This window comes from Rhinoderma darwinii, chromosome 1 (assembly GCF_050947455.1).
Source record: "Rhinoderma darwinii isolate aRhiDar2 chromosome 1, aRhiDar2.hap1, whole genome shotgun sequence".
Lineage (NCBI taxonomy): Eukaryota > Metazoa > Chordata > Amphibia > Anura > Rhinodermatidae > Rhinoderma > Rhinoderma darwinii.
This window is the reverse complement of record NC_134687.1, coordinates 132577881-132603606: the sequence shown is the minus strand read 5'-3', so window position 1 is coordinate 132603606 and position 25726 is coordinate 132577881. Positions and strand designations below refer to the sequence as shown.

At 45.9% G+C, this 25726-nt stretch overlaps 1 long non-coding RNA gene across 1 annotated transcript; it reads left to right on the top strand.

Annotated features, from left to right (window-relative positions):
* The first annotated feature begins 7729 nt into the window (after nucleotides 1–7729).
* LOC142737334 (uncharacterized) lies at nucleotides 7730–20710 on the top strand. Its single transcript, XR_012880575.1, has 2 exons — nucleotides 7730–8025; nucleotides 20602–20710. It is a non-coding gene; the product is annotated as an uncharacterized LOC142737334 (long non-coding RNA).
* The last annotated feature ends 5016 nt before the right edge of the window (nucleotides 20711–25726 follow it).

Here is a 25726-nt window from a genome sequence, read left to right as displayed (position 1 = left end):
TCCTGTATCTCACACAACGCGTGCCGACGCGAGGATCCGTGCGGAGATCACAGTACATATATCTGTACATATAAGGTGAGCTGGAGGTCTCCCTCCCCCTTTTTTCTACAAATAAAATTTATGTTCATATCATACTAAAAGCAATATGATAAAAAATTTCATGACACCTTCCTTTAAGGATAGGGACCATTAGAATTATAATTTATGCAGCCCTAGTCTGATCCAACCGAACTGTCACCAATACATGACACATGTTGGTCTCCTCTAATGTACCACATGCTGACATTCCAAGATCCACTCTCTTGTTGTTCTCAAGGGTCCAGAGCAAAACTCTTTACACTGATGTTACCATGCTGTTCCTTAACTGGCCGCCAGCTCCATGTGTGCTCCATGTGTGTAATATAATAGTAATAAATCAAGAGACAGCCCTCCCATCCATATTATACCAGTTTACATTCTCTATCTATAAATATCTATTAGAGACGTGAGGTAGGGCCAGCATGTTAGGCACATGCATTAGTCAGAGGCACCAGGCAGATAGGAGATAGGAAAAGGTCAATTATTACCAGCGAATTGAAATGAAGTAGTATCTTTGCAGGTTTTAATTGCATTTTAATTTTCTTAGACTGAATTTGTGCATTCAGGATTTTTTTTCTCCACCACAGCAATGTTGAAGATACACAGATTTGAAGACATTAGCTGAATGAACACCAAACACCAGGTTGCCAACTGTTCGTAAATTTACAGACCGTCCGCAAAAACTGGGTGTTTTTTCGGTCATCCGTAGCGTCTGGCAGAAAAAAACACTGTAATTTTTTTTTCCTTTCCTCCGATACTTTGCACAGCACATGTGCCAAAATTTACATGCACAGACACAGTGCAAACAACAAGAGAAGCGGGCCCGCTGCGGCAGCCGGCAATTAGGAAGAGGACCTAGATGAGTGAATGACAGTCTGTGACTGTCTCTGACTGAGATGACGGCATTGGTCGGTGGGGACTAGTCACCTGGTCCTCACGTCACGTGATGAGTCACGTCACGGGTGGAGTGAGTCAGACTCATCAATCACAGCCCCGCTTGTAGCTTTCCCACACTTAATTAGCATGGTAAAGCTACAAGCGGGGCTGTGATTGGTGAGTCCCACTGCTAGCACATGCATGCAGCAGCTAGCAACCGGTCTCAGGGGCATAGCTGGTGGGAGCAGGCAGGGCATGTGCCCCGGGCTGCAATTATAAGGGAAGGAATGGGGGGACGGCCATCGCTCTGGCCGGGGCACCCTCTAGAAGCGGAATCTCCGGCCACAGCATTGCCGATGCTCTGGCCGTGGATTCCGCTCCTAGAGGTAGCCCCTGATGTCACTGTCCAAATATGTTCAGTGATGTCAGGGGCTCCTCCAGGGGTGGAATCCCCGTCCAGAGGGTCGCGTTATCTACAAGGGGGCTGTCTGGCACTATCTACTAGGAGGAAAGTGTGGCAGTATCTACAAGGTGGTGTGTGGCACTATCTACTAGGGGGAGTGTGGCACTATCTACTAGGGGGAGTGTGGCACTATCTACAGGGGGGGTGTCTGGCACTATCTACTAGGTGGGAGCATGGCAGTATCTACAAGAGGGTGTGTTGCACTATCTACTGGGGGGTGAGTGTGGCAATATCTACAGGGGGACTGTGTGGCACTATCTACAAGGGGGAGGGTTGTGTGGCAGTATCTGCAAGGGGTGTCTGGCACTGTCTACAAGAGCGGGGCTGTGTTGCAATATCTACAGGGCGACTGTGTGGTACAGTGGCGGATTATCATATGGGCGTTTCGGGCGGCCGCCCGGGGCCCGAGGCTTCCAGGGGGCCCATGGCAGCCCGAAACGCACATTATCTCGTAAATCTATTCAGCGCGCTAGCGCTGCTAACGGCCGAAGATGGGGAGGAGCAGGGAATTCGCCGGGATCCAGGGGTAGGACACGCCTCCCTGACAGTGCGGGCCTCCGCCATTGAGTAACAGAACAGCGACGGACGGCTGTTCTGTTACTCCAAAGCAGCAAGAGAAGAGCCGGCGGGCGGTCACCGGCGCTGAGGTCAGTACAGGATTATCCTCCTGCCCAACTGGTTCCCGACCGCTGGCTGTATTTTTACGGCCAGCGGTCAGGGACGGGTGCTTAAAACCCGAGCCATAGACTTTCTACGGCTCGGGTTTTAACTTGCTGCCCGCGCGATCGGGCAGCTGAATGTCGGGTCTCCGGCTGTCAGTGACTGCCGGGGACCCTGAGGAGAAGACAGAAGCAGCTTTCGCTGCTTCTGTCTTCTCCGATGTCTTCTTACACAGCGTTCAATGAACGCTGTGTACAGGAATAGAGACAGCAGCAGCGGCGCTGTCTCTATTCCTCCCGGTGATCATGTGACAGGTCACATGATCGCCGGGTGCCGTTAGTGGCAGACTGTTGCTGGGTCTTACTAGACCCAGCACAGCCCTATTAGTGACAATCGTCACTATGAGAGGGCTGATTTCCCCTGTAACTGGGGCTGCTGTGCAGCTCCAGTTACAGTGGAAAAACATGGTGTAAAACAAAGAGAAAGTAGATATAAAGTTCCCCAAAGGTCTTTTTTGACCTTTGAGGATCAGAACATAGTAATAAAAAATAGTAAAGTGCAAAAAAAATAAATAATAATAAATACACATAAAATACCCACCCCAAAAAAAACGTTCCCCCCCGCCAATCATTGTTGTAACGCTAGCGCTGACCCAATTACCCTAATATAGACATGTAATATATTAAAATTTACGGTAGACAATGACGATCACAGATAAAAGGTCTATTTTAGGGTAAAACAATGTTATTACCAAAAAAAAATAGCTGAAACGTAAAAAAGCTTCTTTTTTTACTATTATTTTCAAACTTTATGAATAAAAATTCTAAAATGGCAAAAAATGTGTGCATAAAAACGATAAAAAACGAAACCTGCATTGTCTACGGAAAAAACGTCGCAAAAATAACGTCGGTTTTATTTTTTTTTAATAAAAATGTGTGTTTGGTGCAACTTTGTAATTACGTTTTATTAAAAAAATATTTTCACTTTTTGAGATACAGCTGCTTTGTATCCTGTATCCGTCAGGTCAGCAGGACTGACGGGATCAGTGAAACGGGCCCTGCGCTAAATTATAATCTTAGATGTGATAGATTTGAGGTGGATCCTGCGTGTCACTGATCCCGTCAGTCCTGCTGACCTGACGGATACAGGATACAAAGCAGCCGTATCTCAAAAAGTAAAAATATTTTTTAATAAAATCAATCAATCACACTGATACACAGACATACTATATATATATATATAATTATAATATAAAGTTTTTAAATGTGTACATAACCTTGTGGCACTATATACAAGGGGGAGCGCTGTGTGGCACTATATACAAGGGGGAGCTCTGTGTGGCACTATATACAAGGGGGAGCGCTGTGTGACACTATATACAAGGGGGAGCGCTGTGAGGCACTATATACAAGGGGGAGCGCTGTGAGGCACTATATACAAGGGTGAGCGCTGTGAGGCACTATATACAAGGGGGAGCGCTGTGAGGCACTATATACAAGGGGGAGCGCTGTGAGGCACTATATACAAGGGGGAGCGCTGTGAGGCACTATATACAAGGGGGAGCGCTGTGAGGCACTATATACAAGGGGGAGCGCTGTGAGGCAAGGGGGGGCTGTGTAGTGCTATCCACCGTGGTATGTGTGTGGCGCTCTTTATAGGGGGGGCTTTTTGGTGCTATTTACAAGAGGGGGAGGGCTGTGTGGCGCTCTCTACAGGGGGGCTGTATGGCACTATCTATAGGGGGCTGTGTGTAACGCTCTCTACGAGGGGGATGTGTGATATATAGAGGGGGCTGTGTATGGCGATATCTATGGGGGTGTGTAATATCTACAGGGGCTGTGTGTGGCACTATGTACAGGGGGCTGTGTGTATGGTGTTTTACAGTGTGTGGTATTATATTCAGGCGCGCAGTGTTTGGTGCTATTATATTTAGGGGTACACTATGTGGCACCATGATAACTTTATTTTCGTTTATAGGTGTGGAAATGTTGGAAAAGTGAGGAGACGTCTAAGTGGCAAATTCTGCAGAAATGAGTCATGGCCGGGAGAAGTCGTCATGAGCGCTGGACCGGATGGAGAAGAAAAGAGGAAAAAAACTACTAGAATCTGAGACGTCGTCACCTGTGAGTCACTAGATTTATAGAGAATCTGTCACCTCTCCTGACATGTTTATTATAGGAAATCCTTGTATTTCACAAAAAGTCTTTCTGCGGTCCAGGACTGATAGACGATTCTCCTTGTCAGAAGGTTGTGTCCCTGCACAGTGTGATCCTGTCAGTATGTAGGGACACCGCGCTGTGACAAGGGGAATCGTAACACTGTTAATGCTTGCCCAAAAAGGTAGTGTTAAAAATAGTTACGGTGAGGAAGGGGGGCCCAAGTTTGGGTAACAGCCCAGGGCCCATGGTCTACTTAATCCGCCACTGGTGTGGTACTATCTACAATGGGGCTGTGTGGCAGTATCGACAAGTGGGGTGTGGCACTATCTACAGGGGGGACTGTGTGGCACTATCTACAAGGAGGTGTGTGTGGTACTGTAATATCTGTGGCTGAGGGCTGTCAGCTCCGTTCCCCTTCTGACAGCCACAGCCATGAGTCGGCAAGCGATGGCCCCAGCCTCCACCTCAGGAGACGCCAGCGCTCGCGTCCACTCACCTCAGCCGGATCCCGTAGGGACATTGTGGATGAACTTTGACCCGTGAGTACCCTGGACTATAAGAGGGGTCGAGCCCCCTAGTTCGATGCCTGAGCGTTGTTGTGTTCCCTAGTTTGTCTATGTGATTGCCTCCCAGTGTGTTACCTGTTCCAGTCCCTGTTTCAGTACCTGTACCTATACCTGTTCCTGTTCCTAGCAATCCATACATTCCTGGTCTAGCACTGAGCTGTGCCAAAGTCGTGCCGTGCTGCATCCACGTCTGACCTGCTTTACCTCGCCTGATGTCCGCCTGCTACCTAGTCCCAGCCGAGCCTGCCCTGCTGCTGTCTGAGCTGCCACAGGTACCTATAGAACTATAGACTCTCACCTGCTCCCTGTTGGCCAGCTGCCTTACCGCCAAGGCGGTATGGCCCAGTGGGTCCACAGACCCTTCGTGACAGGTACGATCTACAAAGGGGCTGCGTGGCAGTACCTACAAGGGGGCTGTGTAGTACTATCTACAAGGGGGGGGGGGTGTGGCACTATCTACAGGAGTCTGTGTGACACTATCTAAAACGGGGGTGTGGCACTATCTACAGGTGGAGGCTGTTAATTATGTCACCATATAGTCTCACTAGCCTCAGTTATACAATCTGTTTAAGTTCAGGTATTGACCTCTTTAATTTATTTTCTTTTAATTAATTATGTTAACTACTTTATATAACTATATTTCTTGTAAAATGTACAAATGGTTTTATGCTCGATTTACATTAAAAAAAATGTGAACAAAAAATTACACCTCATTGATTGGTAGAGAAAGCACATGGCGAGGTGGAAGGAGATGTCGGGAAAGAGGTTTGGGGGGCGCCAAACGGAATCTTTGCCCCGGGTCCAGGAGAACAATCCAGCTTTCCAGTTTAAGTGTCGCTAAATGCAGATGCTGCCGCAGAGTCCTCCGCAGATGCTGCCGCAGAGTCCTCCGCAGATGCTGCCGCAGAGTCCTCCGCAGATGCTGCCGCAGAGCCCTCCGCAGATGCTGCCGCAGAGCCCTCCGCAGATGCTGCCGCAGAGCCCTCCGCAGATGCTGCCGCAGAGCCCTCCGCAGATGCTGCCGCAGAGCCCTCCGCAGAGCCCTCCGCAGATGCTGCCGCAGAGCCCTCCGCAGATGCTGCCGCAGAGCCCTCCGCAGATGCTGCCGCAGAGCCCTCCGCAGATGCTGCCGCAGAGCCCTCCGCAGATGCTGCCGCAGAGCCCTCCGCAGATGCTGCCGCAGAGCCCTCCGCAGATGCTGCCGCAGTGTGCCCTCCGCATATGCTGCCGCAGTGTGCCCTCCGCAGATGCTGCCGCAGTGTGCCCTCCGTAGATGCTGCCGCAGTGTGCCCTCCGTAGATGCTGCCGCAGTGTGCCCTCCGTAGATGCTGCCGCACTGTGCCCTCCGTAGATGCTGCCGCAGTGTGCCCTCCGTAGATGCTGCCGCAGTGTGCCCTCCGTAGATGCTGCCGCAGTGTGCCCTCCGTTGATGCTGCCGCAGTGTGCCCTCCGTTGATGCTGCCGCAGTGTGCCCTCCGTTGATGCTGCCGCAGTGTGCCCTCCGTTGATGCTGCCGCACTGCCCTCCGCAGATGCTGTCGCAGTGCCGTCAGGGGCTTGCCTAGAGCTGGCGTCCCGGAGCAGAGCCGCTACTGGCACTCTGGCTGGGATTCCAGCTCTGCTCCTGACATCACTGTCCATATATAGACAGAGATGTCAGGGGCAACCCCAGAGCTGGAGTCCCGGGCAGAGCGCTAGTAGGCTCTTCCTGGGACTCCAGCTGGGCTCCTGACATCACTGGGACTCCTGCTCTGGGGAAGCCCCTGACATCATTGTCGATGTATGGACAGCGATGTCAGAGGCTTCCCCGGAGCAGAGCCGATAATAGAGCTCTGCCCGGGACTCCGCTCTGGGGAAGACCCTGACACACTGTCCACATATGGGCAGCGATGTCAGGGAATTCCACAGAGTCCCGGAGCAGAGCCGATACCAGCACTCTGCTCGGGACTCCGGCTCTGGGGAAGCCACAGACATCGCTGTTCATATGTGGACAGCGATGTCAGGGAATTCCACAGAGTCCCGGAGCAGAGCCGACACCAGCGCTCTGCTCGGGACTCCGGCTCTGGGGAAGCCCCAGACATCGCTGTTCATATGTGGACAGCGATGTCAGGGAATTCCACAGAGTCCCGGAGCAGAGCATGTACTAGCGCTCTGCCCGGGACTCCGGCTCTGGGGAAGCCCCAGACATCGCTGTTCATATGTGGACAGCGATGTCAGGGAATTCCAGAGTCTCGGAGCAGAGCCGATACTAGCGGCTCTGTGTCCCGCGGGCCGCAGATGACAGCCCCAGGGGCCGCATGCGGCACGCGGGCCGTGTGCTTGAGACCCCTGCTCTAATGAATGGACTGTGCTATACCATATACTGTATGTAAAGTTTCTGATCTTTCCAAGATTAACTTCTTTTCTTTTACCATGAGTATGCAGCAGATGTTTGACATTTGACAAAAGGACCAGTTGGCTTTATTACATGACATTTGTCCTAAAAGACAGCACTATTTACTCATCAATGACACTAGTCATTTGGTTTCATTTAGTGCTAGCCACAAACTGTATATGAAAAATGTAAGTTTAGTTTATTTTGAAAACAATAGAAAGTTCTAGTGTATCAGTCATTAGTATAAAAAAACAGAAAATAACTTACGTCTTTGCCAGCATATCTGTAGGCCTGAAAACTACAGCACCTCTACCAAAATGTCACCATGGCAACACATCCTGTCTGTGCCGTAGCTTTGTTTAGCCTTGTAAAAAGGACATTGTTGGGATATAAATAACCATCCACAGTGATGTCAATCTATTATATATTTTCTAAAGTTTGTTTGAAGCCTGATTTTTCATTGGTTTAAAATGGATCACGTCATCTGTAAGTCATAACAACCAATCAGATCGCTGCTTGGATTTTTAATACCTGCTTTGGAAATGATAAAACTTACCTGATTGCCTGCTGGTAGGGATGTAACAACTAGAGTGATATCACACTGCTGCTGCTGACATCATAATCCGCCTCCCGGTACATTATTCAGAGACCAGACACACATCTAATACACCGCCTGCTGCCACCAGACTCCACATCCAGGAGAGGACGCACAATATTCCTCACAAGACCGTACTGCATCTCCTGCTACAAAGAGAAGCCATCTCTGCTGTGTTTTCCTGGGACATGATTAGAACAACTTCCTACATGTAACATGGGAGACATCACAGTCCTTCTACTATACTGGATAACGGTTAGTATATATAGGCAGGTTGTATATTTTGGTATATTTGCCAACAACCCCGTTTTGTGGGAGACAGTCCAGCAAGCCGGGTTAGGAAAGGTGGTGTTTATGCAAATTTGTGTTTTCAGGCAGAAAGTGGGCTAGTCATCAATGCTTTGCTACTATGGATTTGGGTTGATTGTTAATGATAAATAGTACGGGGGAGGGGTATGTGTGAGATTATAACCTATTTGTTCATCCACACGCTAACGCTCTGTGCAGTAACGGCACGTCTCTGTAGTGGAAATGTCTCCAGATTTATTATGGACACAATCCATTATAACGTTCATTTTTATATCCGTGTTACAGACAATTCTTTTGGTTATTGATATAAATTAGACTTTCAATGCTAGTGTTTACTGAAAATTACAATGTTATATATGTCTCATAATGAGAGCCACTGTAGTTTATATGAGAAGAATGTGTTGTGCTGGTTACTATGGTGATAGCAGCCATCTTGGGGCTTATGTCAGAAGAATGCATTGTGCTGGTTGGTATGGTGATACCAGCCATCTTGTGCCTTATATGAGAACAATGTGTTGTGCTGGTTGCAATGGCAGACATCTTGGAACTTATGGGAGAAGATTGAACCTCATTTAACACAACTGTCTAATAGAAAAACTGGATTTGTTGACCATAGCAACCAATCACAGTGCAGCTTTCATATTTCCAGCACAGTGGGAAAAAAAATGAAAGCGGAGCTTTGATTGGTTGCTATGGGCCACAGGATATGTTTTTCTATTAAACAGTTTTAATAAATGCGGCTCAATGTGCTGTGCTGGTTACTATGGTGACCGCAGCCATCTTGTTACAGTCAAAGGCAGTTGGTGTGAGCAGCCTGATACTGGATAGAACTATATAAAGTTCGTTTGCTTGAAGCCCGATCAGGGAATAGCTATTTTTGATTGGACATTGAACAAAGTTTGCCTCCTTTTGCGATTTTTGATTGGACTAAAAATCGCTTTTACTGAAAGTCACTTTTACTGAAATTTACTTTTCACTGCCATTCACTTTTCAATTTGCATCGAAGTACACACTTGCCTGATCGTGATTTTTGATTGGTTGAAAAGCTAACCAATAGCAATTTTTGATTGGTTGAAAAACAAACCAACACGATTTTTGATTGGTTGTAAAACAAATCAGTAGCGATTTTTGATTGGATTGGACATTTCACAAAGTTTGCCTCCTTTTGTAGATTTTGATTGGTTTAAAAGTCACTTTGGTTGAAAAACAAACCAATAGCGATTTGTGATTGCTTTGGACATTGAACAAAGTTTGCCTCCTTTTGCCACTTTTGATTGGTTTAAAAGTCACTTTTACTGAAATTTACTTTTCACTGACCATGGCTCCCAAAAGAAAAACTCCTGAACAAAGAGAAGGTTGACGCTTGGCTCAAAGAATACGTCAAGCAGCAGAAACGCCAGAAATGACCAATGCTCGGCTTGAAGATCAAAGATTGCGACAAGCGACCGCAAGAGCTGAAGAAACACCTCAAGCGACTGATCGTCGGGTTTGAGCACAAGGCGCAAGAAATATTGTTTCTCGACGAACATCTTGGGATTGCATGAACAAAGCTGCTATGCAATACGACCCAACAATTGAATATGATCGGCACGACTTGGTCAATATTGGAAACATCGACACGACCTGTGAACATTGTGAAGCCCAGAATGGGAAGTCAGAGCCACCTGGCATGTGCTGCTCTGCTGGCAAGGTTCAACTATCCCCACTTACTGCACCACCAGAACCACTCAGGTCACTGATGACTGTGAACACTCCCCAAACCAAGCACTTTCTGGGAAATTTGATGCGCTACAACTCTTGCTTTCAGATGTTCGAGAGAGGCTTCATGCCCACCTTCAAAATTCAGGGACAAGTTTGCCATCGACTTGGATCGCTCCTGCCATTGCCCAATGAACCACCAAAGTTTCTGCAGATTTATTTCATGGGCGATGAAAACCTTCAAGTTCAGCAGCGACAGAGCAACGTCCCTGGAACTCGGGCCGACATTTTGCTGGAACTGCAGCAGATGCTTCACGAACATCACTGTTATGTCGAGATATTCAAGAGCTCTTTGGAAATGATGACTTCGGATAACTACAAAGTGGTCATCAAGGCTGACCGAAGGCCAACAGGAGAGCATGAGCGGCGATACAACGCACCAACTGTCAATGAAGTTGCTGTCATCATCGTTGGGGAATTTGAAAATCTGGATATTGTGCTATCAGAAGCGTGATAATCAACTGCAGAGAGTTTCTGAAACCCATCGATCATATGACGCACTTCAGTACCCACTGATCTTTTGGCAAGGCGGAGACGGATACGATATTCAAATCTTCCAAACAAATCCAAGTACCGGTAATGTTACCGCCGGGAAAATTCGTGCATGGCCTTCTACGCCTATCGAATTATGATGCGGGCGAGCCATTCAAATCACCTCTTGATGTGCCAAAATGTTTTCCATCAGTTTTTGGTTGATATGTATGCCAAAATCGAAACGGAGCGTCATCCGTTTCAATCAGAGGTCATCCGTTTCAATCAGAAGGCACTTCGCGCTGAAAGCTATATCCACCTTCAAGATGCTGTCATCAATGATGGAAACACAAGCAATGTTGGTCAGATGGTTATCTTACCTTCCAGCTTCACAGGGAGCCCTCGACATATGCACGAATACACTCAAGTCTCGATGACATATGTGTGAAAATACGGAAGGCCTGACCTGTTTATTACTTTTTACGTGCAATCCAACATGGAAAGAAATTTGCCAACAGCTCTTGCCAGAACAATCGGCGACTGATAGACACGATCTGGTAGCCCGAGTCTTTCGACACAATCGAATGGCAAAAACGAGGTTTGCCTCACGCACATATACTGATCTGGCTGAAGGAGAAGATCCGACCAAATCAGATCGATTCTGTCATTAGTGCAGAGATCCCAAATGCACAAGAAGATCAAAAGCTATTTGACATCATCATGAAGAACATTGTCCATGGACCATGTGGAAGACTGAATCCAAGCTCCCCATGCATGAAAGATGGCTTCTGTACAAAGAGATTCCCAAGACAGCTGATCCATGAAACTCAGTCTGGAGATGATGGTTATCCACTTTATCGCAGAAGAAAAGTGGGAGAAGGCGGGTTCACTGCATTGATGAAGATGAAGATTGGCAATAGTTACCAGGACATCGAGGTCGACAACAGATGGATTGTACCCTACTCGCCATTTTTTTCCAAGACCTTTCAATCTCACGTCAATGTTGAATATTGCAACTCAGTTAAGGCGATCAAGTACATCTGCAAATATGTCAACAAAGGATCGGATCAAGCAGCATTTGGCTTGGAAAGACAAGGAAGAACAACTGATGAAATCAATCGACAAGAAAGAACAATTGATGAAATCGATCGCTTCCAAACTGGACGTTACATCAGTAGCAACGAGGCTGTATATGGCGAATTTTGGACTTTCCAATTCATGACCGCTATCCGACGTTTGTCCATTTTCCAAGTGGACGTTGAGATGAACTGAGAGTCTACTTCACCGAGGAAACTGCTGCACAACAAGTTTTGCAGCCCAAAGACACCACGCTGACAGCATTCTTCAAGCTTTGCCAACAAGATGACTTTGCAACGACACTCCTATACTGCGATGTTCCAAAGTATTATACGTGGAATAAATCTACAAGAGTTTTCAAGCGAAGAGTCCAAGGAACACCAGTTGAAGGTCATGTTGGAATCAAGTCAAGTGATGCTCTTGGCAGAGTCTACACAGTGCACCCAAACAACCATGAGTGCTTCTTCCTCCGGTTGCTTCTTCACACACTAGCAGGCCCGACATCATTTGTTAGCACTGTTGGCGACCATGTTTGTACAACCTATCGGCAAGCATGTCAAGAAAGGGGACTACTTGAGAGTGATTCTCATTGGGACAAGACTTTAGAGGAAGCAGCAACCTGCCAATTACCAGCAAGCTTACGAAACCTATTTGCTGTCATACTCACGACGTGTGGACCATCCAAGCCACTTGAACTGTGGGAAAAGTACAAAGAGCACCTTTTGGAGGATGTTCTTCTGCAAGCACGACGGCGAAACCCGGAACTCCAATTGGACAGCTGTACTCCGCAAATGTTCAACATGTCATTGATCCTACTTGAAGAAAAGACCCTCATGATGGTTGGAAAGAGACTTGAGCAACTGGGACTTCCCGCGACGGAAAGGAACAACGACGAAAGACTTGGATGGGAATTGCTTAGAGAAACAAGCTATGACATGAGAGCTCTGGAGACTTATCTTGCAACGAATGAACCTCTTTTGGTTGCTGACCAAACGATGGCGTACAATCAGATCTTGGACATGGTTGTGAAAAACAGCGGTGGTATTGTCTTCTTGGATGCTCCTGGCGGAACAGGAAAGACGTTTGTCATAAACCTGCTGTTGGCAAAGATCCGACAACAATCCAGGATTGCTCTGGCTGTTGCTTCCTCAGGCATTGCGGCAACATTGCTTGATGGTGGCAGAACTGCCCATTCAGCGTTCAAATTACCGCTCAACTTGACTCGAGATGCGTCTCCTGTTTGTAACATCAGCAAAGGTACTGGTGTGGCAAATGTCCTGCAAGAATGTTTGATGATTGTCTGGGATGAATGCACGATGGCACACAAGTTGGCACTTGAAGCTCTGGATCGAACTCTGCAGGACTTGCGTGGAAACAATACAGTCATGGGAGGTGTTGTCTTGGTGTTGACGGGTGATTTCCGCCAGAAGTTGCCTATTGTTCCAAAGGGAACACCAGCAAACGAATTGAAAGCTTGCTTGAAGCAGTCGGTGTTGTGGAGGCATGTGAAGAAGATGAGTCTGACTAACAATATGCAAGTTCATCTGCATGGAGATGCCACAGCTGGTGAGTTTGCCAGCAGATTACTCAATCTGGGGAATGGAGATCTTCAAGTTGACAATGGGCTGGATCTGATCAGCCTCCATGATGATTTCGCAAGTCGGTGGAGGCCACCATACGAACAGGATGTGCCAAGTGGGAAGTTGTCTTTATTCCTCGCATTCTCCTTGCTCCAAATGATGTTCCTTTTGAGTTCAAGCAGCAACAGTTCCCAGTACGCCTAGCCTTCGCAATGACAATTAACAAGGCTCAAGGTCAATCCCTGAAAGTGGCAGGAATACACCTTCAAAGTCCCTGTTTTTCCCATGGGCAACTATATGTTGCTTGCGCCAGAGTCGGCACTGGAAAGAATCTCCACATTTTGGCACCGGATCAAAAGACAAAAAACATTGGAATAGAAACATGCAGTCCTAAATCAACACTATATAAATCTGTAATGAATATATTGCTTCATTTCATTTCTATTATGCTTCCAAAAACATTATTTACACTCTCTAGCAATTAAATTCATATCGAGAGGTAGCAATTAAATTCATACTGAGAGGTATTTAAATAGTGAGCTTTTACTCTATCTATACCGTAAGTCAACCTCCCGAGCAACGCCGGGTATAAAAGATAGTATCATATAAGACCTGAATAGTTGCAGTTATGTGTGATAGGTGCGACAATTGATGATGATTTGGTTTCACAATGTTCCTTTGACAAGGTGGAACAATGCTAGAGGCCAAGGAGGGTTGTAACGGGCCACCTAGGAGTAGAGAAGCTGCAGGCATCTGAACTGTAACTTAAAGCACTGATAATTCACGAGAGAAGAAGGAATTAGAAAAACTTTTCATATTTTCAAGGGCTAAAAAACTTTTTTTTATAATTAGTGACTTTTATAACTTTTTTTGTTTTCTTTTCATTGCCCTTTGTCTCTTTGTCTTGTCTGCTTATCACTAACTTTTCCTTGCCTAAGGTACATTTACTACAATGTTTACACTACAATAATACAGTACAGTAGGACAAGTCGGAGGACAGCCATCTACAATTTTCACTAATACTTTCACCAGTACAATTACCAATAATACTATCATCAATACAATCACCAATGAAATACAATACTATCACCAGTATAATCATCAATGATAGACAATACTATCACCAATACAATCATCAGTGAAATACAATACTATCACCAATACAATCACCAATTATAAACAATGCTATAACGAATACAGTCACCAATGCCCCATTTCTGCAATGTTTACTACCCTGTGCTGTGCTAGGAAACACTTTTCTTGTACGAGTGATGAGTGTAGAAGAATTTAAGGGAGATGAGTCAAGGGGTTCATAGATAATACATTACAAATTATGGGTCATTTTATACTATATTCTGAGATCTAGGTGTAGCAATAGCTGTATTATGTCTAGGGGTTTGGAAAACAAACCTAGGTGATTAGTTAAAGGGAATGTGTCGCTAGATTTTTTTTTTTTTTAGTTAAACAATTATTATTTAAGTGATTACACATTGTTTTTCCTTTTTAAATTTTTTCACAAGTCAGGAAATATTATAAATTAGATTCTAATTTATAACATTTCCATGTGCTGGCCACTAGAGGGAGCAGTTCCCAAAATTGCAGCATGGTCAATGTGGTAAAGCAACCTCATTGCTTTATGCTGCAAATTTGGGGTAGACACACTCTCTCTAGTGTCCTCACACAATCCCCCCTCCCTTATTCTGGCTAGTGACAGGAGAAGGAGGGGTTTGAATCTTCAAACCTCCTACACTGTGTGCCGCCATTTTTTGAGCGACTGCACAGTGTAGGAGGATTAGATACATTGCTCAGCAGACAGTATAACACGAACATACACGAACATAATACACACATCACATACACGAACATAAATTACATGCTCCTGCCGCTGCTGCCGCCTCCGCTCCTATTCCTTGCGCGTTCGCTTCCTTGAACATATGGCCGGAAGCCGCGGCCGGAAGTCGTCAACTTACTGTCCGTCAGTGGCTTCCGGTCCACATGAAAATGGCGCCAGATTTCACTCTGCGAACGAGCTTAGTTTTGGTCAGTGTGGGAGCGGCGCAGTGGCACTATATACAAAGAGGGAGCGCTGTGTGTACTATATACAAAGGGGGAGCGCTATGTGTCCCTATATACAAGGGGGAGCGCTAAGTGGCCCTATATACAAGGGTCAGCGCTATGTGGCCCTATATACAAGGGGGAGTGCTAAGTGGCCCTATATGTAAGGGGGGAGCGCTGTGTGGCCCTATATACTAAGGAGGAGCGCTGTGTGACACTATATACAAGGGGGGGGCTGTGTGGCGCTATTCACAGCGGTATGTGTGTGGCGCTCTTTACAGGGGTGCTCTGTGGCGCTATTTACAAGAGGGGGAGGGTTGTATGGCGCTATCTATAGGGGGATGTGTGTAACACTCTCCACGGGGGGGGGGGGGGTTGTGTGTGGTGCTATAGGGGGGGGTGTAATATCTACAGGGGCTGTGTGTGGCACTATGTACAGGGGGCTGTGTGTATGTAGTGTTTTTGTAAAGGATCTGCCAGGCACAGCAGGGTTAACTCCCAGAACTAATCAGTCAGCACCTGAGAATACATCCCTGAGACTGACTCCTGCTTCCACCATTCAGGCTGGCAGGCTTAGGAGTGGGAGAGCCTATCGTAACCTGGCCAGACTCAGCTAGCTCCCGCCCTCGGTCTATTTAAGCCTGCACTTCCTGTCCCTCTGTGCTTGTTATTGCTTTTGTTTCCTTCCTTGTGGTTCCTGGCCCAGCTACAGCTCCTGCTATTTTTGATCCTGCTCCATACCGACCCTGGCTTACCGACTACTCTTCTGCTTTTCGTTTTGTACCTCGCACACTCCTGGCTTGACTCGGCTCGTTCACCACTCTGGTTGCTCACGGTGTTGCCGTGGGCAACGGCCCCTTTTCCTTGCTTGTGTTCCTTGTATGTTTGTCGTGTTTGTCGTGCACTTACTGAGCGCAGGGACTGCCGCCCAGTTGTACCCCGTCGCCTAGGGCGGGTCGTTGCAAGTAGGCAGGGACAGAGTGGCGGGTAGATTAGAGCTCACTTGTCCGTCTCCCTACCCCCTGCCATTACATAATAACAAGCCCATACCTAGTCTACCCCTGGTCCCTGACACCACTATGGATCCCCGTGAGATCCTGGCTCAGCAAATGCAGGATCTCTCCCTACAGGTCCAGGCCCTGGCTCAGAGGGTCAACCAGCCTGATGCTACCCTGGTAGTTCCCCTCACCGCACCTCTTGAACCCCACCTCAAGTTGCCCGACCGGTTCTCAGGGGACCGGAGGACTTTTCTCTCCTTTCGGGAGAGTTGTAGGCAAGGTGCAGCTCCCGGGAACCTTCCTGAGAACAAGCTGTTTGTTCCCCTGCAATTCCGGCTAAGGGTACTTAGGGAAAATCATGACTCCGCACTATCTGGCCATCCAGGCATCCTGGGTACCAAACACCTCATTACCAGAAATTATTGGTGGCCTGGGTTGCCTAAAGACGTTAAGGCCTACGTCGCCGCTTGTGAGGTTTGTGCTAGGTCCAAGACTCCCAGGTCCCGACCAGCGGGCTTACTGCGTTCGTTGCCCATTCCCCAGAGACCTTGGACACATATCTCCATGGATTTTATCACCGATTTGCCTCCATCCCAAGGCAAGTCGGTGGTGTGGGTGGTGGTGGACCGCTTCAGTAAGATGTGCCACTTTGTGCCCCTCAAGAAACTACCCAACGCCAAAACGTTGGCTACCTTGTTTGTCAAACACATCCTGCGTCTCCATGGGGTCCCTGTGAATATTGTTTCGGACAGAGGGGTACAATTTGTTTCATTGTTTTGGAGAGCCTTCTGTATGAAGTTGGGGATTGATCTGTCCTTCTCCTCTGCCTTCCATCCTGAAACCAATGGCCAAACGGAGAGGACTAATCAATCTCTAGAACAATACTTAAGGTGTTTTGTCTCTGACTGTCAATTTGATTGGGTCTCTTTCATTCCCCTCGCGGAATTTTCCCTTAATAACCGGGTCAGTAACTCGTCAGGGGTCTCTCCTTTTTTTTGTAATTTTGGGTTTAATCCACGGTTCTCCTCCGTTTCACCTGGTAGTTCCAACAATCCTGAGGTAGAGGTCGTTCATCGGGAACTGTGCACAGTCTGGGCCCAGGTTCAGAAAAACCTAGAGGTGTCCCAGAGCGTACAAAAAACTCAGGCTGATAAAAAACGTTCTGCTAACCCACTGTTTATGGTCGGGGATCTGGTGTGGTTGTCGTCTAGGAACTTGCGTCTCAAGGTTCCGTCCAAGAAGTTTGCTCCCCGGTTTATTGGGCCGTATAAGGTCATTGAGGTCCTCAATCCTGTCTCCTTCCGGCTGGAGTTACCCCCGTCTTTTCGGATACACGACGTGTTTCATGCCTCCCTCCTCAAACGCTGCTCCCCGTCCTTGGCTCCCTCGAGGAGACCTCCTGTTCCCATCCTCACCCCAGAGGGGGTGGAATTCGAGGTGGCCAGGATTGTGGACAGCAAGATGGTCCAAGGCTCCCTCCAGTACCTGGTCCATTGGAGAGGATACGGGCCCGAGGAGAGGACTTGGGTACCCGCCCGGGATGTTCACGCTGGGGTATTGGTCAGGAGGTTCCACCTGCGTTTCCCCAGTAAGCCAGGTCCACTTAGAAAGGGTCCGGTGGCCCCTCATAAAAGGGGGGGTACTGTAAAGGATCTGCCAGGCACAGCAGGGTTAACTCCCAGAACTAATCAGTCAGCACCTGAGAATACATCCCTGAGACTGACTCCTGCTTCCACCATTCAGGCTGGCAGGCTTAGGAGTGGGAGAGCCTATCGTAACCTGGCCAGACTCAGCTAGCTCCCGCCCTCGGTCTATTTAAGCCTGCACTTCCTGTCCCTCTGTGCTTGTTATTGCTTTTGTTTCCTTCCTTGTGGTTCCTGGCCCAGCTACAGCTCCTGCTATTTTTGATCCTGCTCCATACCGACCCTGGCTTACCGACTACTCTTCTGCTTTTCGTTTTGTACCTCGCACACTCCTGGCTTGACTCGGCTCGTTCACCACTCTGGTTGCTCACGGTGTTGCCGTGGGCAACGGCCCCTTTTCCTTGCTTGTGTTCCTTGTATGTTTGTCGTGTTTGTCGTGCACTTACTGAGCGCAGGGACTGCCGCCCAGTTGTACCCCGTCGCCTAGGGCGGGTCGTTGCAAGTAGGCAGGGACAGAGTGGCGGGTAGATTAGAGCTCACTTGTCCGTCTCCCTACCCCCTGCCATTACAGTTTTACAGTGTGTGGTATTATTATATTCAGGCGTGCAGTGTTTGGTGCTATATATTTAGGGGCACAGTATGTGGCACCATGATAACTTTATTTTCGTTTATAGGTATGGAAATGTTGGAAAAGTGAGGAGCCGCAGACATCTGAGTGGCAAATTCTGCAGAAATGGGTCATGGACGAGAGAAGTCGTCAGGAACTCTGGACCGGATGGATAAGAAAAGAGGAAAAAAAACTACTAGAATCTGAGACGTCGTCACCTGTGAGTCACTAGATTTATAGAGAATCTGTCACCTCTCCTGACATGTTTATTATAGGAAATCCTTGTATTCCACATAAAGTCTTTCTGCAGTCCAGGACTGATAGACAATTCCCCTTGTCAGGAGGATGTGTCCCTGCACAGTGTGATACTGTCAGTATGTAGGGACACAGCCCTGTGACAAGGGGAATCGTAACACCCATTTGTTAATGCTTGCACAAAAAGGTTGTGTTAAAAATAGTTACGGCGCGGCAGGGCGGCCCAAGTTTGGGTAACAGCCCAGGGCCCGTGGTCTACTTAATCCACCACTGCACTACTATGCTTCAATTTTCATATTCAGTTAAAGGGGTTTTCCCATGAGAGACATTTATGACATATCCACAGGAGCTGAGCTACGCTGTTTCCATAAGTCTCATAGAACTGAATGGTATTTACGGAAACAGTGTAGCTCGCATGCTACGCTGCTCCTGTAACTGCCATTCACTACTATGGGATTTACGGAATTAGCATAGTTTAGCGAGCTACGCTGTTTACGTAACTCATGACCATATAACCTTTTTTATGGTCGGAATTCACCTCATTCAGCCGCAACACAGAGCGGCTGAACGGGGTTTAGGGGGCCCCGTTCTGGAGATAGGTGTGGGTCCCAAAGGTGGGACCCGCATCTATCTGACATTTATGACATATCCTGTGTCATATATGTCATAAATGTCTCTCATGGGAAAACTCCTTTAATTTTATGGAATCAGCTGATAATGTTTAAAACATAGGACACATTAACATAGTCTGCACATACCTTGTACCACAGCACACATATTCCTTAAAGGTCTATATTACAGAGCTTATAACCTATATATATCCCGCGAATACATCAAAAGGGATAAGACATTAAAAAAAATTATACAGCAAAATCAAAAAATGGCTATTCAGCCCAATCGGAACTCAAATAATCCAAAATAATCTGCCATCATGTCTACCACAGGTATTTGATCATCTTCTATCTATTGCATTATTATTTTTTGCACTTTTTTACTTTTGCTAGATTAGACCTGTGACCTATCCAATGGGACGATCCTAGGTACTTTGTCCCCTGATGTACAATTACTGATATGTAACATTATTGATCCTACCATCTAATTGGATTAGTGTGGCTCATTTTCACCTGAGATCGTTTTTAATATATGATTTTAATTGTTTTGTATAATGTTTGTCTAACTATTGTAGGGGGGTATTTTGTCCTTTGATTGGGGACCAATAAAGATTATTTATTAATATTATTTTGGATTATTTGAGTTCTGATTGGGCTGTATTACAGAGCTGTAGAGGCACTGCTTGTGGTGCCTCCGTGAGGCACTATATTGTCTCCTAAAACTGTAATATGGTCATGTTCATGGGGCCATACTGAATGTTCATGTAATCCCTATATGTGGAGTATTCTTTTAGGCCAAGGCTACATGGCGACTTTTACATTTTAACTGTTGAGCAGCATCTGCAGTCAACAAGAGTGACTTGAGTGGCATGCATCCCCTAGACTGCAGCTGTAGTTCCATAGGTAATATTTGAAAGTCACGCCACAAAAAGTCTCTATGTAGCCCAAGCCTATTACAACATTGGATGCAGGAAACATTGAAACAGGCAAAACAAATATGAACACTGCACCTAGAGTATTGCATTTATATGATAATAGTATATTATATATTATCTTATAGTCATATTTTAAATACTAATTGAACAAGAATGAGATTTTTTTTCTTTAGTTTTGCAATGTTAATCTTGTCTTGAACACCATCCATTAAAAACATTGGAAAATAAGATTGTGTTTCAAAAGCATATGTCTCCCATTGTATCCACCATTAATCGCACACATTACTGACTGTTTTAAGTACAATTATATGCCCTATAAATGTAAACATTTCCCACTCGAGTGACCACAGACCACACACACAGGACACTGACTGCCATGTTTTATAGAATAATACAACAGACATGAAACACATTTGGATTCCCACATTTCAGCACAGCTTGACGGAACCCTGCGGTCAGTAATAATTACAACTTCAAGATTCACCACAGCTACATTCCAGCTGCATTGTGTAATTTTCTTCTTTTTTTGTAGGGAATTTTATAGTCTCTACCTGGAAGTTGGGATAAGATACATCTACCGAAGCAGTTTATTTGAAACATAGCTTGATGGAAATGACAATATAAGTTGCAATGGAGGCTGATATAGCATGTATTAGTCTATTTATTGATTTTAATTGATTAATTTATTTGGAGTTTATTAGTCACAAATTAGTATTGTATGTATCTTACCGGAAAGTCTGAATACTTGCATAGATGTGAACAGTCTGACTGGCCCACCAGACTACCTGGGATTGTCCGACTAGCCCAAGTTTTAACACAATAATGGGCCCTTAAAACAACAGCACCCCAAAAGCTTAACAGAAGACAACCACATTTGGAGTTAAAGAGGCTCTGTCACCAGATTTTGCAACCCCTATCTGCTATTGCAGCAGATCGGCGCTGCAATGTAGATTACAGTAACGTTTTTATTTTTAAAAAACGAGCATTTTTGGCCAAGTTATGACCATTTTTGTAGTTATGCAAATGAGGCTTGCAAAAGTCCAAGTGGGTGTGTTTAAAAGTAAAAGTCCAAGTGGGCGTGAATTATGTGCGTACATCGGGGCGTTTTTAATACTTTTACTAGCTGGGCGCTCTGATGAGAAGTATCATCCACTTCTCTTCAGAACGCCCAGCTTCTGCCAGATCACGCTGTGACGTCACTCACAGGTCCTGCATCGTGTCAGACGAGCGAGGACACATCGGCACCAGAGGCTTCAGTTGATTCTGCAGCAGCATCGGCGTTAGCAGGTAAGTCGATGTAGCTACTTACCTGCAAACGCTGATGCTGCTGCAGAATCAACTGTAGCCTCTGGTGCCGATGTGTCCTCGCTCGTCTGACACGATGCAGGACCTGTGAGTGACGTCACAGCGTGATCTGGCAGAAGCTGGGCGTTCTGAAGAGAAGTGGATGATACTTCTCATCAGAACGCCCAGCTAGTAAAAGTATTAAAAACGCCCCGATGTACGCACATAATACACGCCCACTTGGACTTTTACTTTTAAACACACCCACTTGGACTTTTGCAAGCCTCATTTGCATAACTGCAAAAATGGTCATAACTTGGCCAAAAATGCTCGTTTTTTAAAAATAAAAACGTTACTGTAATCTACATTGCAGCGCCTATGTGCTGCAATAGCAGATAGGGGTTGCAAAATCTGGTGACAGAGCCTCTTTAACTTTGAATCCCATTACTTGCTACTATGGTCTTTTTCTTAGGAATTGCGTCACAAAAAACCTATTGGACCTTATGATATATTGTAATGATACCAAACTTTATGATGTGCAAGTTCTGTATAGTTGGTGGAAGAGACCCCAGAATAATTTCCTCTGGTGGACCCAAGGAATCCCAGTCCGATGGTGGACCCAAGGAACCCCAGTCCGATGCTGGATGTGAAAAAGTCATATAAGGAATGAGAATATCAGACAAATAAACTGGGTATCTTTTAAAGGAAATCTGTTCAACTTGTGACTTGTAATTTATTCATTTAAACCATCGCTCTTTCTAGACTTATGAGCCCAGTAATAAGATGGATGAAATCAGTGATTAGGATCACCCACTGAACTCCTAAGGCCTCATGCACACGAACGTATTTTTTTCCTCCAGTAAATACTGGTGTAAATACGGGTCCTTGGTCACACGTATTCGACCCGTATTGCACCAATATTTATGGACCCGTGCCCGTAAATATGGGTCTGGTGTCACCAGTATTCCACCCGTATTTACGGGCGTGTTTTCGCTGCAAAATTGCACTGCACTAATCGGCAGCCCCTTCTCTATCAGTGCAGGATAGAGAGAAGGGACAGCCCTTTCCGCAGTAAAAGTAAAATAAATTTATACTTACCCAGCCGTTGTCTTGGTAACGCGTCCCTCTTTTGACATCCAGCCCGACCTCCCTGGATGACGCGGCAGTCCATGTGACCGCTGCAGCCTGTGATTGGCTGCAGCGGTCACATGGGCTGAAACGTCATCCCAGGAGGCCGGACTGGAGGAAGAAGCAGGGAGTTCTGGGTAAGTATGAACGCCTTTTTTTTTTTACAGGTTGATCTATATTGTGATCGGTAGCCACTGTCCAGGGTGCTGAAAGAGTTACTGCCGATCGTTTAACTCTTTCAGCACCCTGGACAGTGACTATCCCCTGACATCGCCTAGCAACGCTCCCGTAATTACGGGTGCACACACGTAGCCACCCGTAATTACGGGAGCCCCATAGACTTCTATCGGCCTGCCCGTGCCGTTATTACGGCATGAAATAGGACATGTTCTATATTTTTCAACGGCACGGGCACCTTCCCGTAAGCATACGGGGAGGTACCGGTGGCCAATAGAAGTCTATGGGCCCGTAATTACGGGCGTTTTTACGTTCGTGTGCATGAGGCCTAAGCCCAGAAAAAGCAGAGGTTTAAATTAATAAATGACAAGTTATATTGAATATTTTGCTACAAAAATATATCAATCCGCTCTCCCTGCTCTATACCATGCTGCCTGCAGATTGGTCTGCATTTTCAATGTGACAGGTTCCTTTTAAATATTTTGACTTTAAGACCTAGTTCACACTGAGTTTTTTGCAGACAGAAAAAAAATCTGCAGATTTTGAATTGCCTACTCTTTTTTGCCACGTTTTCGCCCATGGCCATTGGGGACCGCGGACAAAAAAGGCAGTGAAAAACAAAGCAGAAGCAAGCACTGAATGTTTTTTCTGCCTCCCATTGACTTCAATTGGAGGTCAGAGGTGGAACCGTGGCGGAACCGCGGGGGGAAAGGACATGACGTTTTTTTTTCCCCGCAGGAGACTAATAGCTGTCCGGGAAAGAAACGCCTCTGATTCCCACTGAAGTAAATGGGGGGTGTTTTCAGTCGGTTTTTTTTGGCGCGGATTGTGACACTGTTTCCGCATCAAAATCAGTGCCAAAAACTCTATGTGAACTGGGCCTAAAAGGTTGAATACTTTTGAAGTCAGTCTTTAAAACCATGACACAACATACAATACTCCTAAAACAAAACCTCCCAAAAAATAAGACTATTTTGAAAAATTACCACTTTATTTTGTCACAAATAATGAATCGATCAATCAATCAATCAATCCATTATGTAAAGTGAATTAAAACATGCATATAAAATTATTCATTCTGTTTTTAAAAAAATACGTTTCTGTGAAACATTGTATTGGCATTTAACCCCTAGCCGCAGCGAGTATTGTCCTTTATGGCACTGCAATTTTGTTTTTGTTTTCTCATTCCCACCTTCCGAGAGCCATAACTTTTATTTTTTCATTGGCGTAGCCATATGAAAGCTTGTTTTTGCAGGATAACGTATATTTTTTTAATTGCACCATTTTGGGGTACATATGTATTAAAAAAAAGTTTTTGGGGGCGGAAATGGAAATAAAATTTTGTTTCTTTTTACTGCGTTCAGTGTGGTAAATGACATGTTAGGCTGGGTTCACACGTGGCGGAATTTCACTTAAATTCCGCTGCGGACACTCCGCAGCGTTAATCCGCAGCGGAGCCGTTTCTGCATTGACTTCCACTTCTATTTAGAAGTGTTCGTTTAGACGATGTGTAACATTCCGCTGCGGAGCATAGGCTGCGGAGCGGAATTTGGTGTCCGCAGCATGCTCTGTCTGTTGCGGAGCAGTGGCGGACTCATGGCGGAATTTCTCCATTGACTTCAATGGAGATTCTAAGTTCCGCAATGAAGTCCGCAGCTGTCATGCACATGTTATATGTGCTGCGGATGCGTCTTGCTTTTTTGCCATGACATTTCTTCATTCTGGCTGGACCTATGTATTTCTAGGTCTACAGCCAGACTGAGGAAGTCAATGGGGCTCCCGTAATGACGGGAGCGTTGCTAGGAGACGTCTGTAAATAGTCACTGTCCAGGGTGCTGAAAGAGTTAAGCGATCGGCAGTAACTGTTTCTGCACCCTGGACAGTGACTACCGATCCCAATATACAGCAACCTGTAAAAAAATATAAGTTCATACTTACCGAGAACTCCCTGCTTCTGTCTCCAGTCCGGCCTCCCAGGATGACGTTTCAGTCTAAGTGACGGCTGCAGCCAATCACAGGTCAAGCACAGGCTGCAGCGGTCACATGGACTGGCGCGTCATCCAGGGAGGTCGGGCTGGATGCCGAAAGAGGGACGCGTCACCAAGACAACGGCCGGTAAGTATGAAATTCTTTTACTTTCACTAGGGAAAGTGCTGTCCCTTCTCTCTATCCTGCACTGATAGGGAGAAGGGAAGTACTTTTCCCGCAGTCCGCAGCAGCTAGTCCGCATCAATTTACTGCACATTTTGTGCAGATCCGCAGCAGAATCTGCAACGCAGATTCTGTGCGGCATTGATGCGGACAGTTGCGGAGGAAATCCGCCACGTGTGGTCATGCCCTTAAAGTTATTCTGTGGGTCGATGTGATTATGTACTGTAGATACCAAATTGGTATCTTTTTTTTTATGTTTTACTACTTTTGCACAATAAAAACACTTAAATAATTTTTTTGGGTGTCACCACATTCAAAGACCCATAACATTTTTATTTTTCAGTCATTGGAGCTGTGTGAGACTTTGTTTTTTGCAGGACAAGCTAGTTTTTATTGGTACCATTTATGTACATATGCAGGATAAACAAAAACAGCAATTAATTTTTTTGGGCTGTTCACTGTGCGGGTTAAGTAACATGAGTACTTTATAGTTCAGGTTATTATGGACGTGCTGATACCAACTCCATGCAATTTTTTTTATTGTTTATATTTTATTATACAATAAAGCGGGAAGGGTTTTTTTTTTTTTTTTTGTTTTTCTTTGTTTTTTTTTATATTTTTTCATTTTATTAAACATTTCTTTACCTTTTTTAGTCCCACTAGTGGACTTTAACATGTGATCGATTGTATAATATACTGCAATATTGTAGTGTATTATTTATTGTCTATGAACTTGCATTCTATTAGGCCCCAGAAGGAACCCCTATTTGCTTAGATTCTGTGGTCGCTATTGATCGCAGTATCTAAGGGGGTTAACGGTTTCTTCAATCTCGGCCGTTACAACTGAAGACCCGGCTCTCAGTCACTGAAGCTGTGCCCGCACGATCACCAAGATTATCAAATTTTGCAGGAACTAC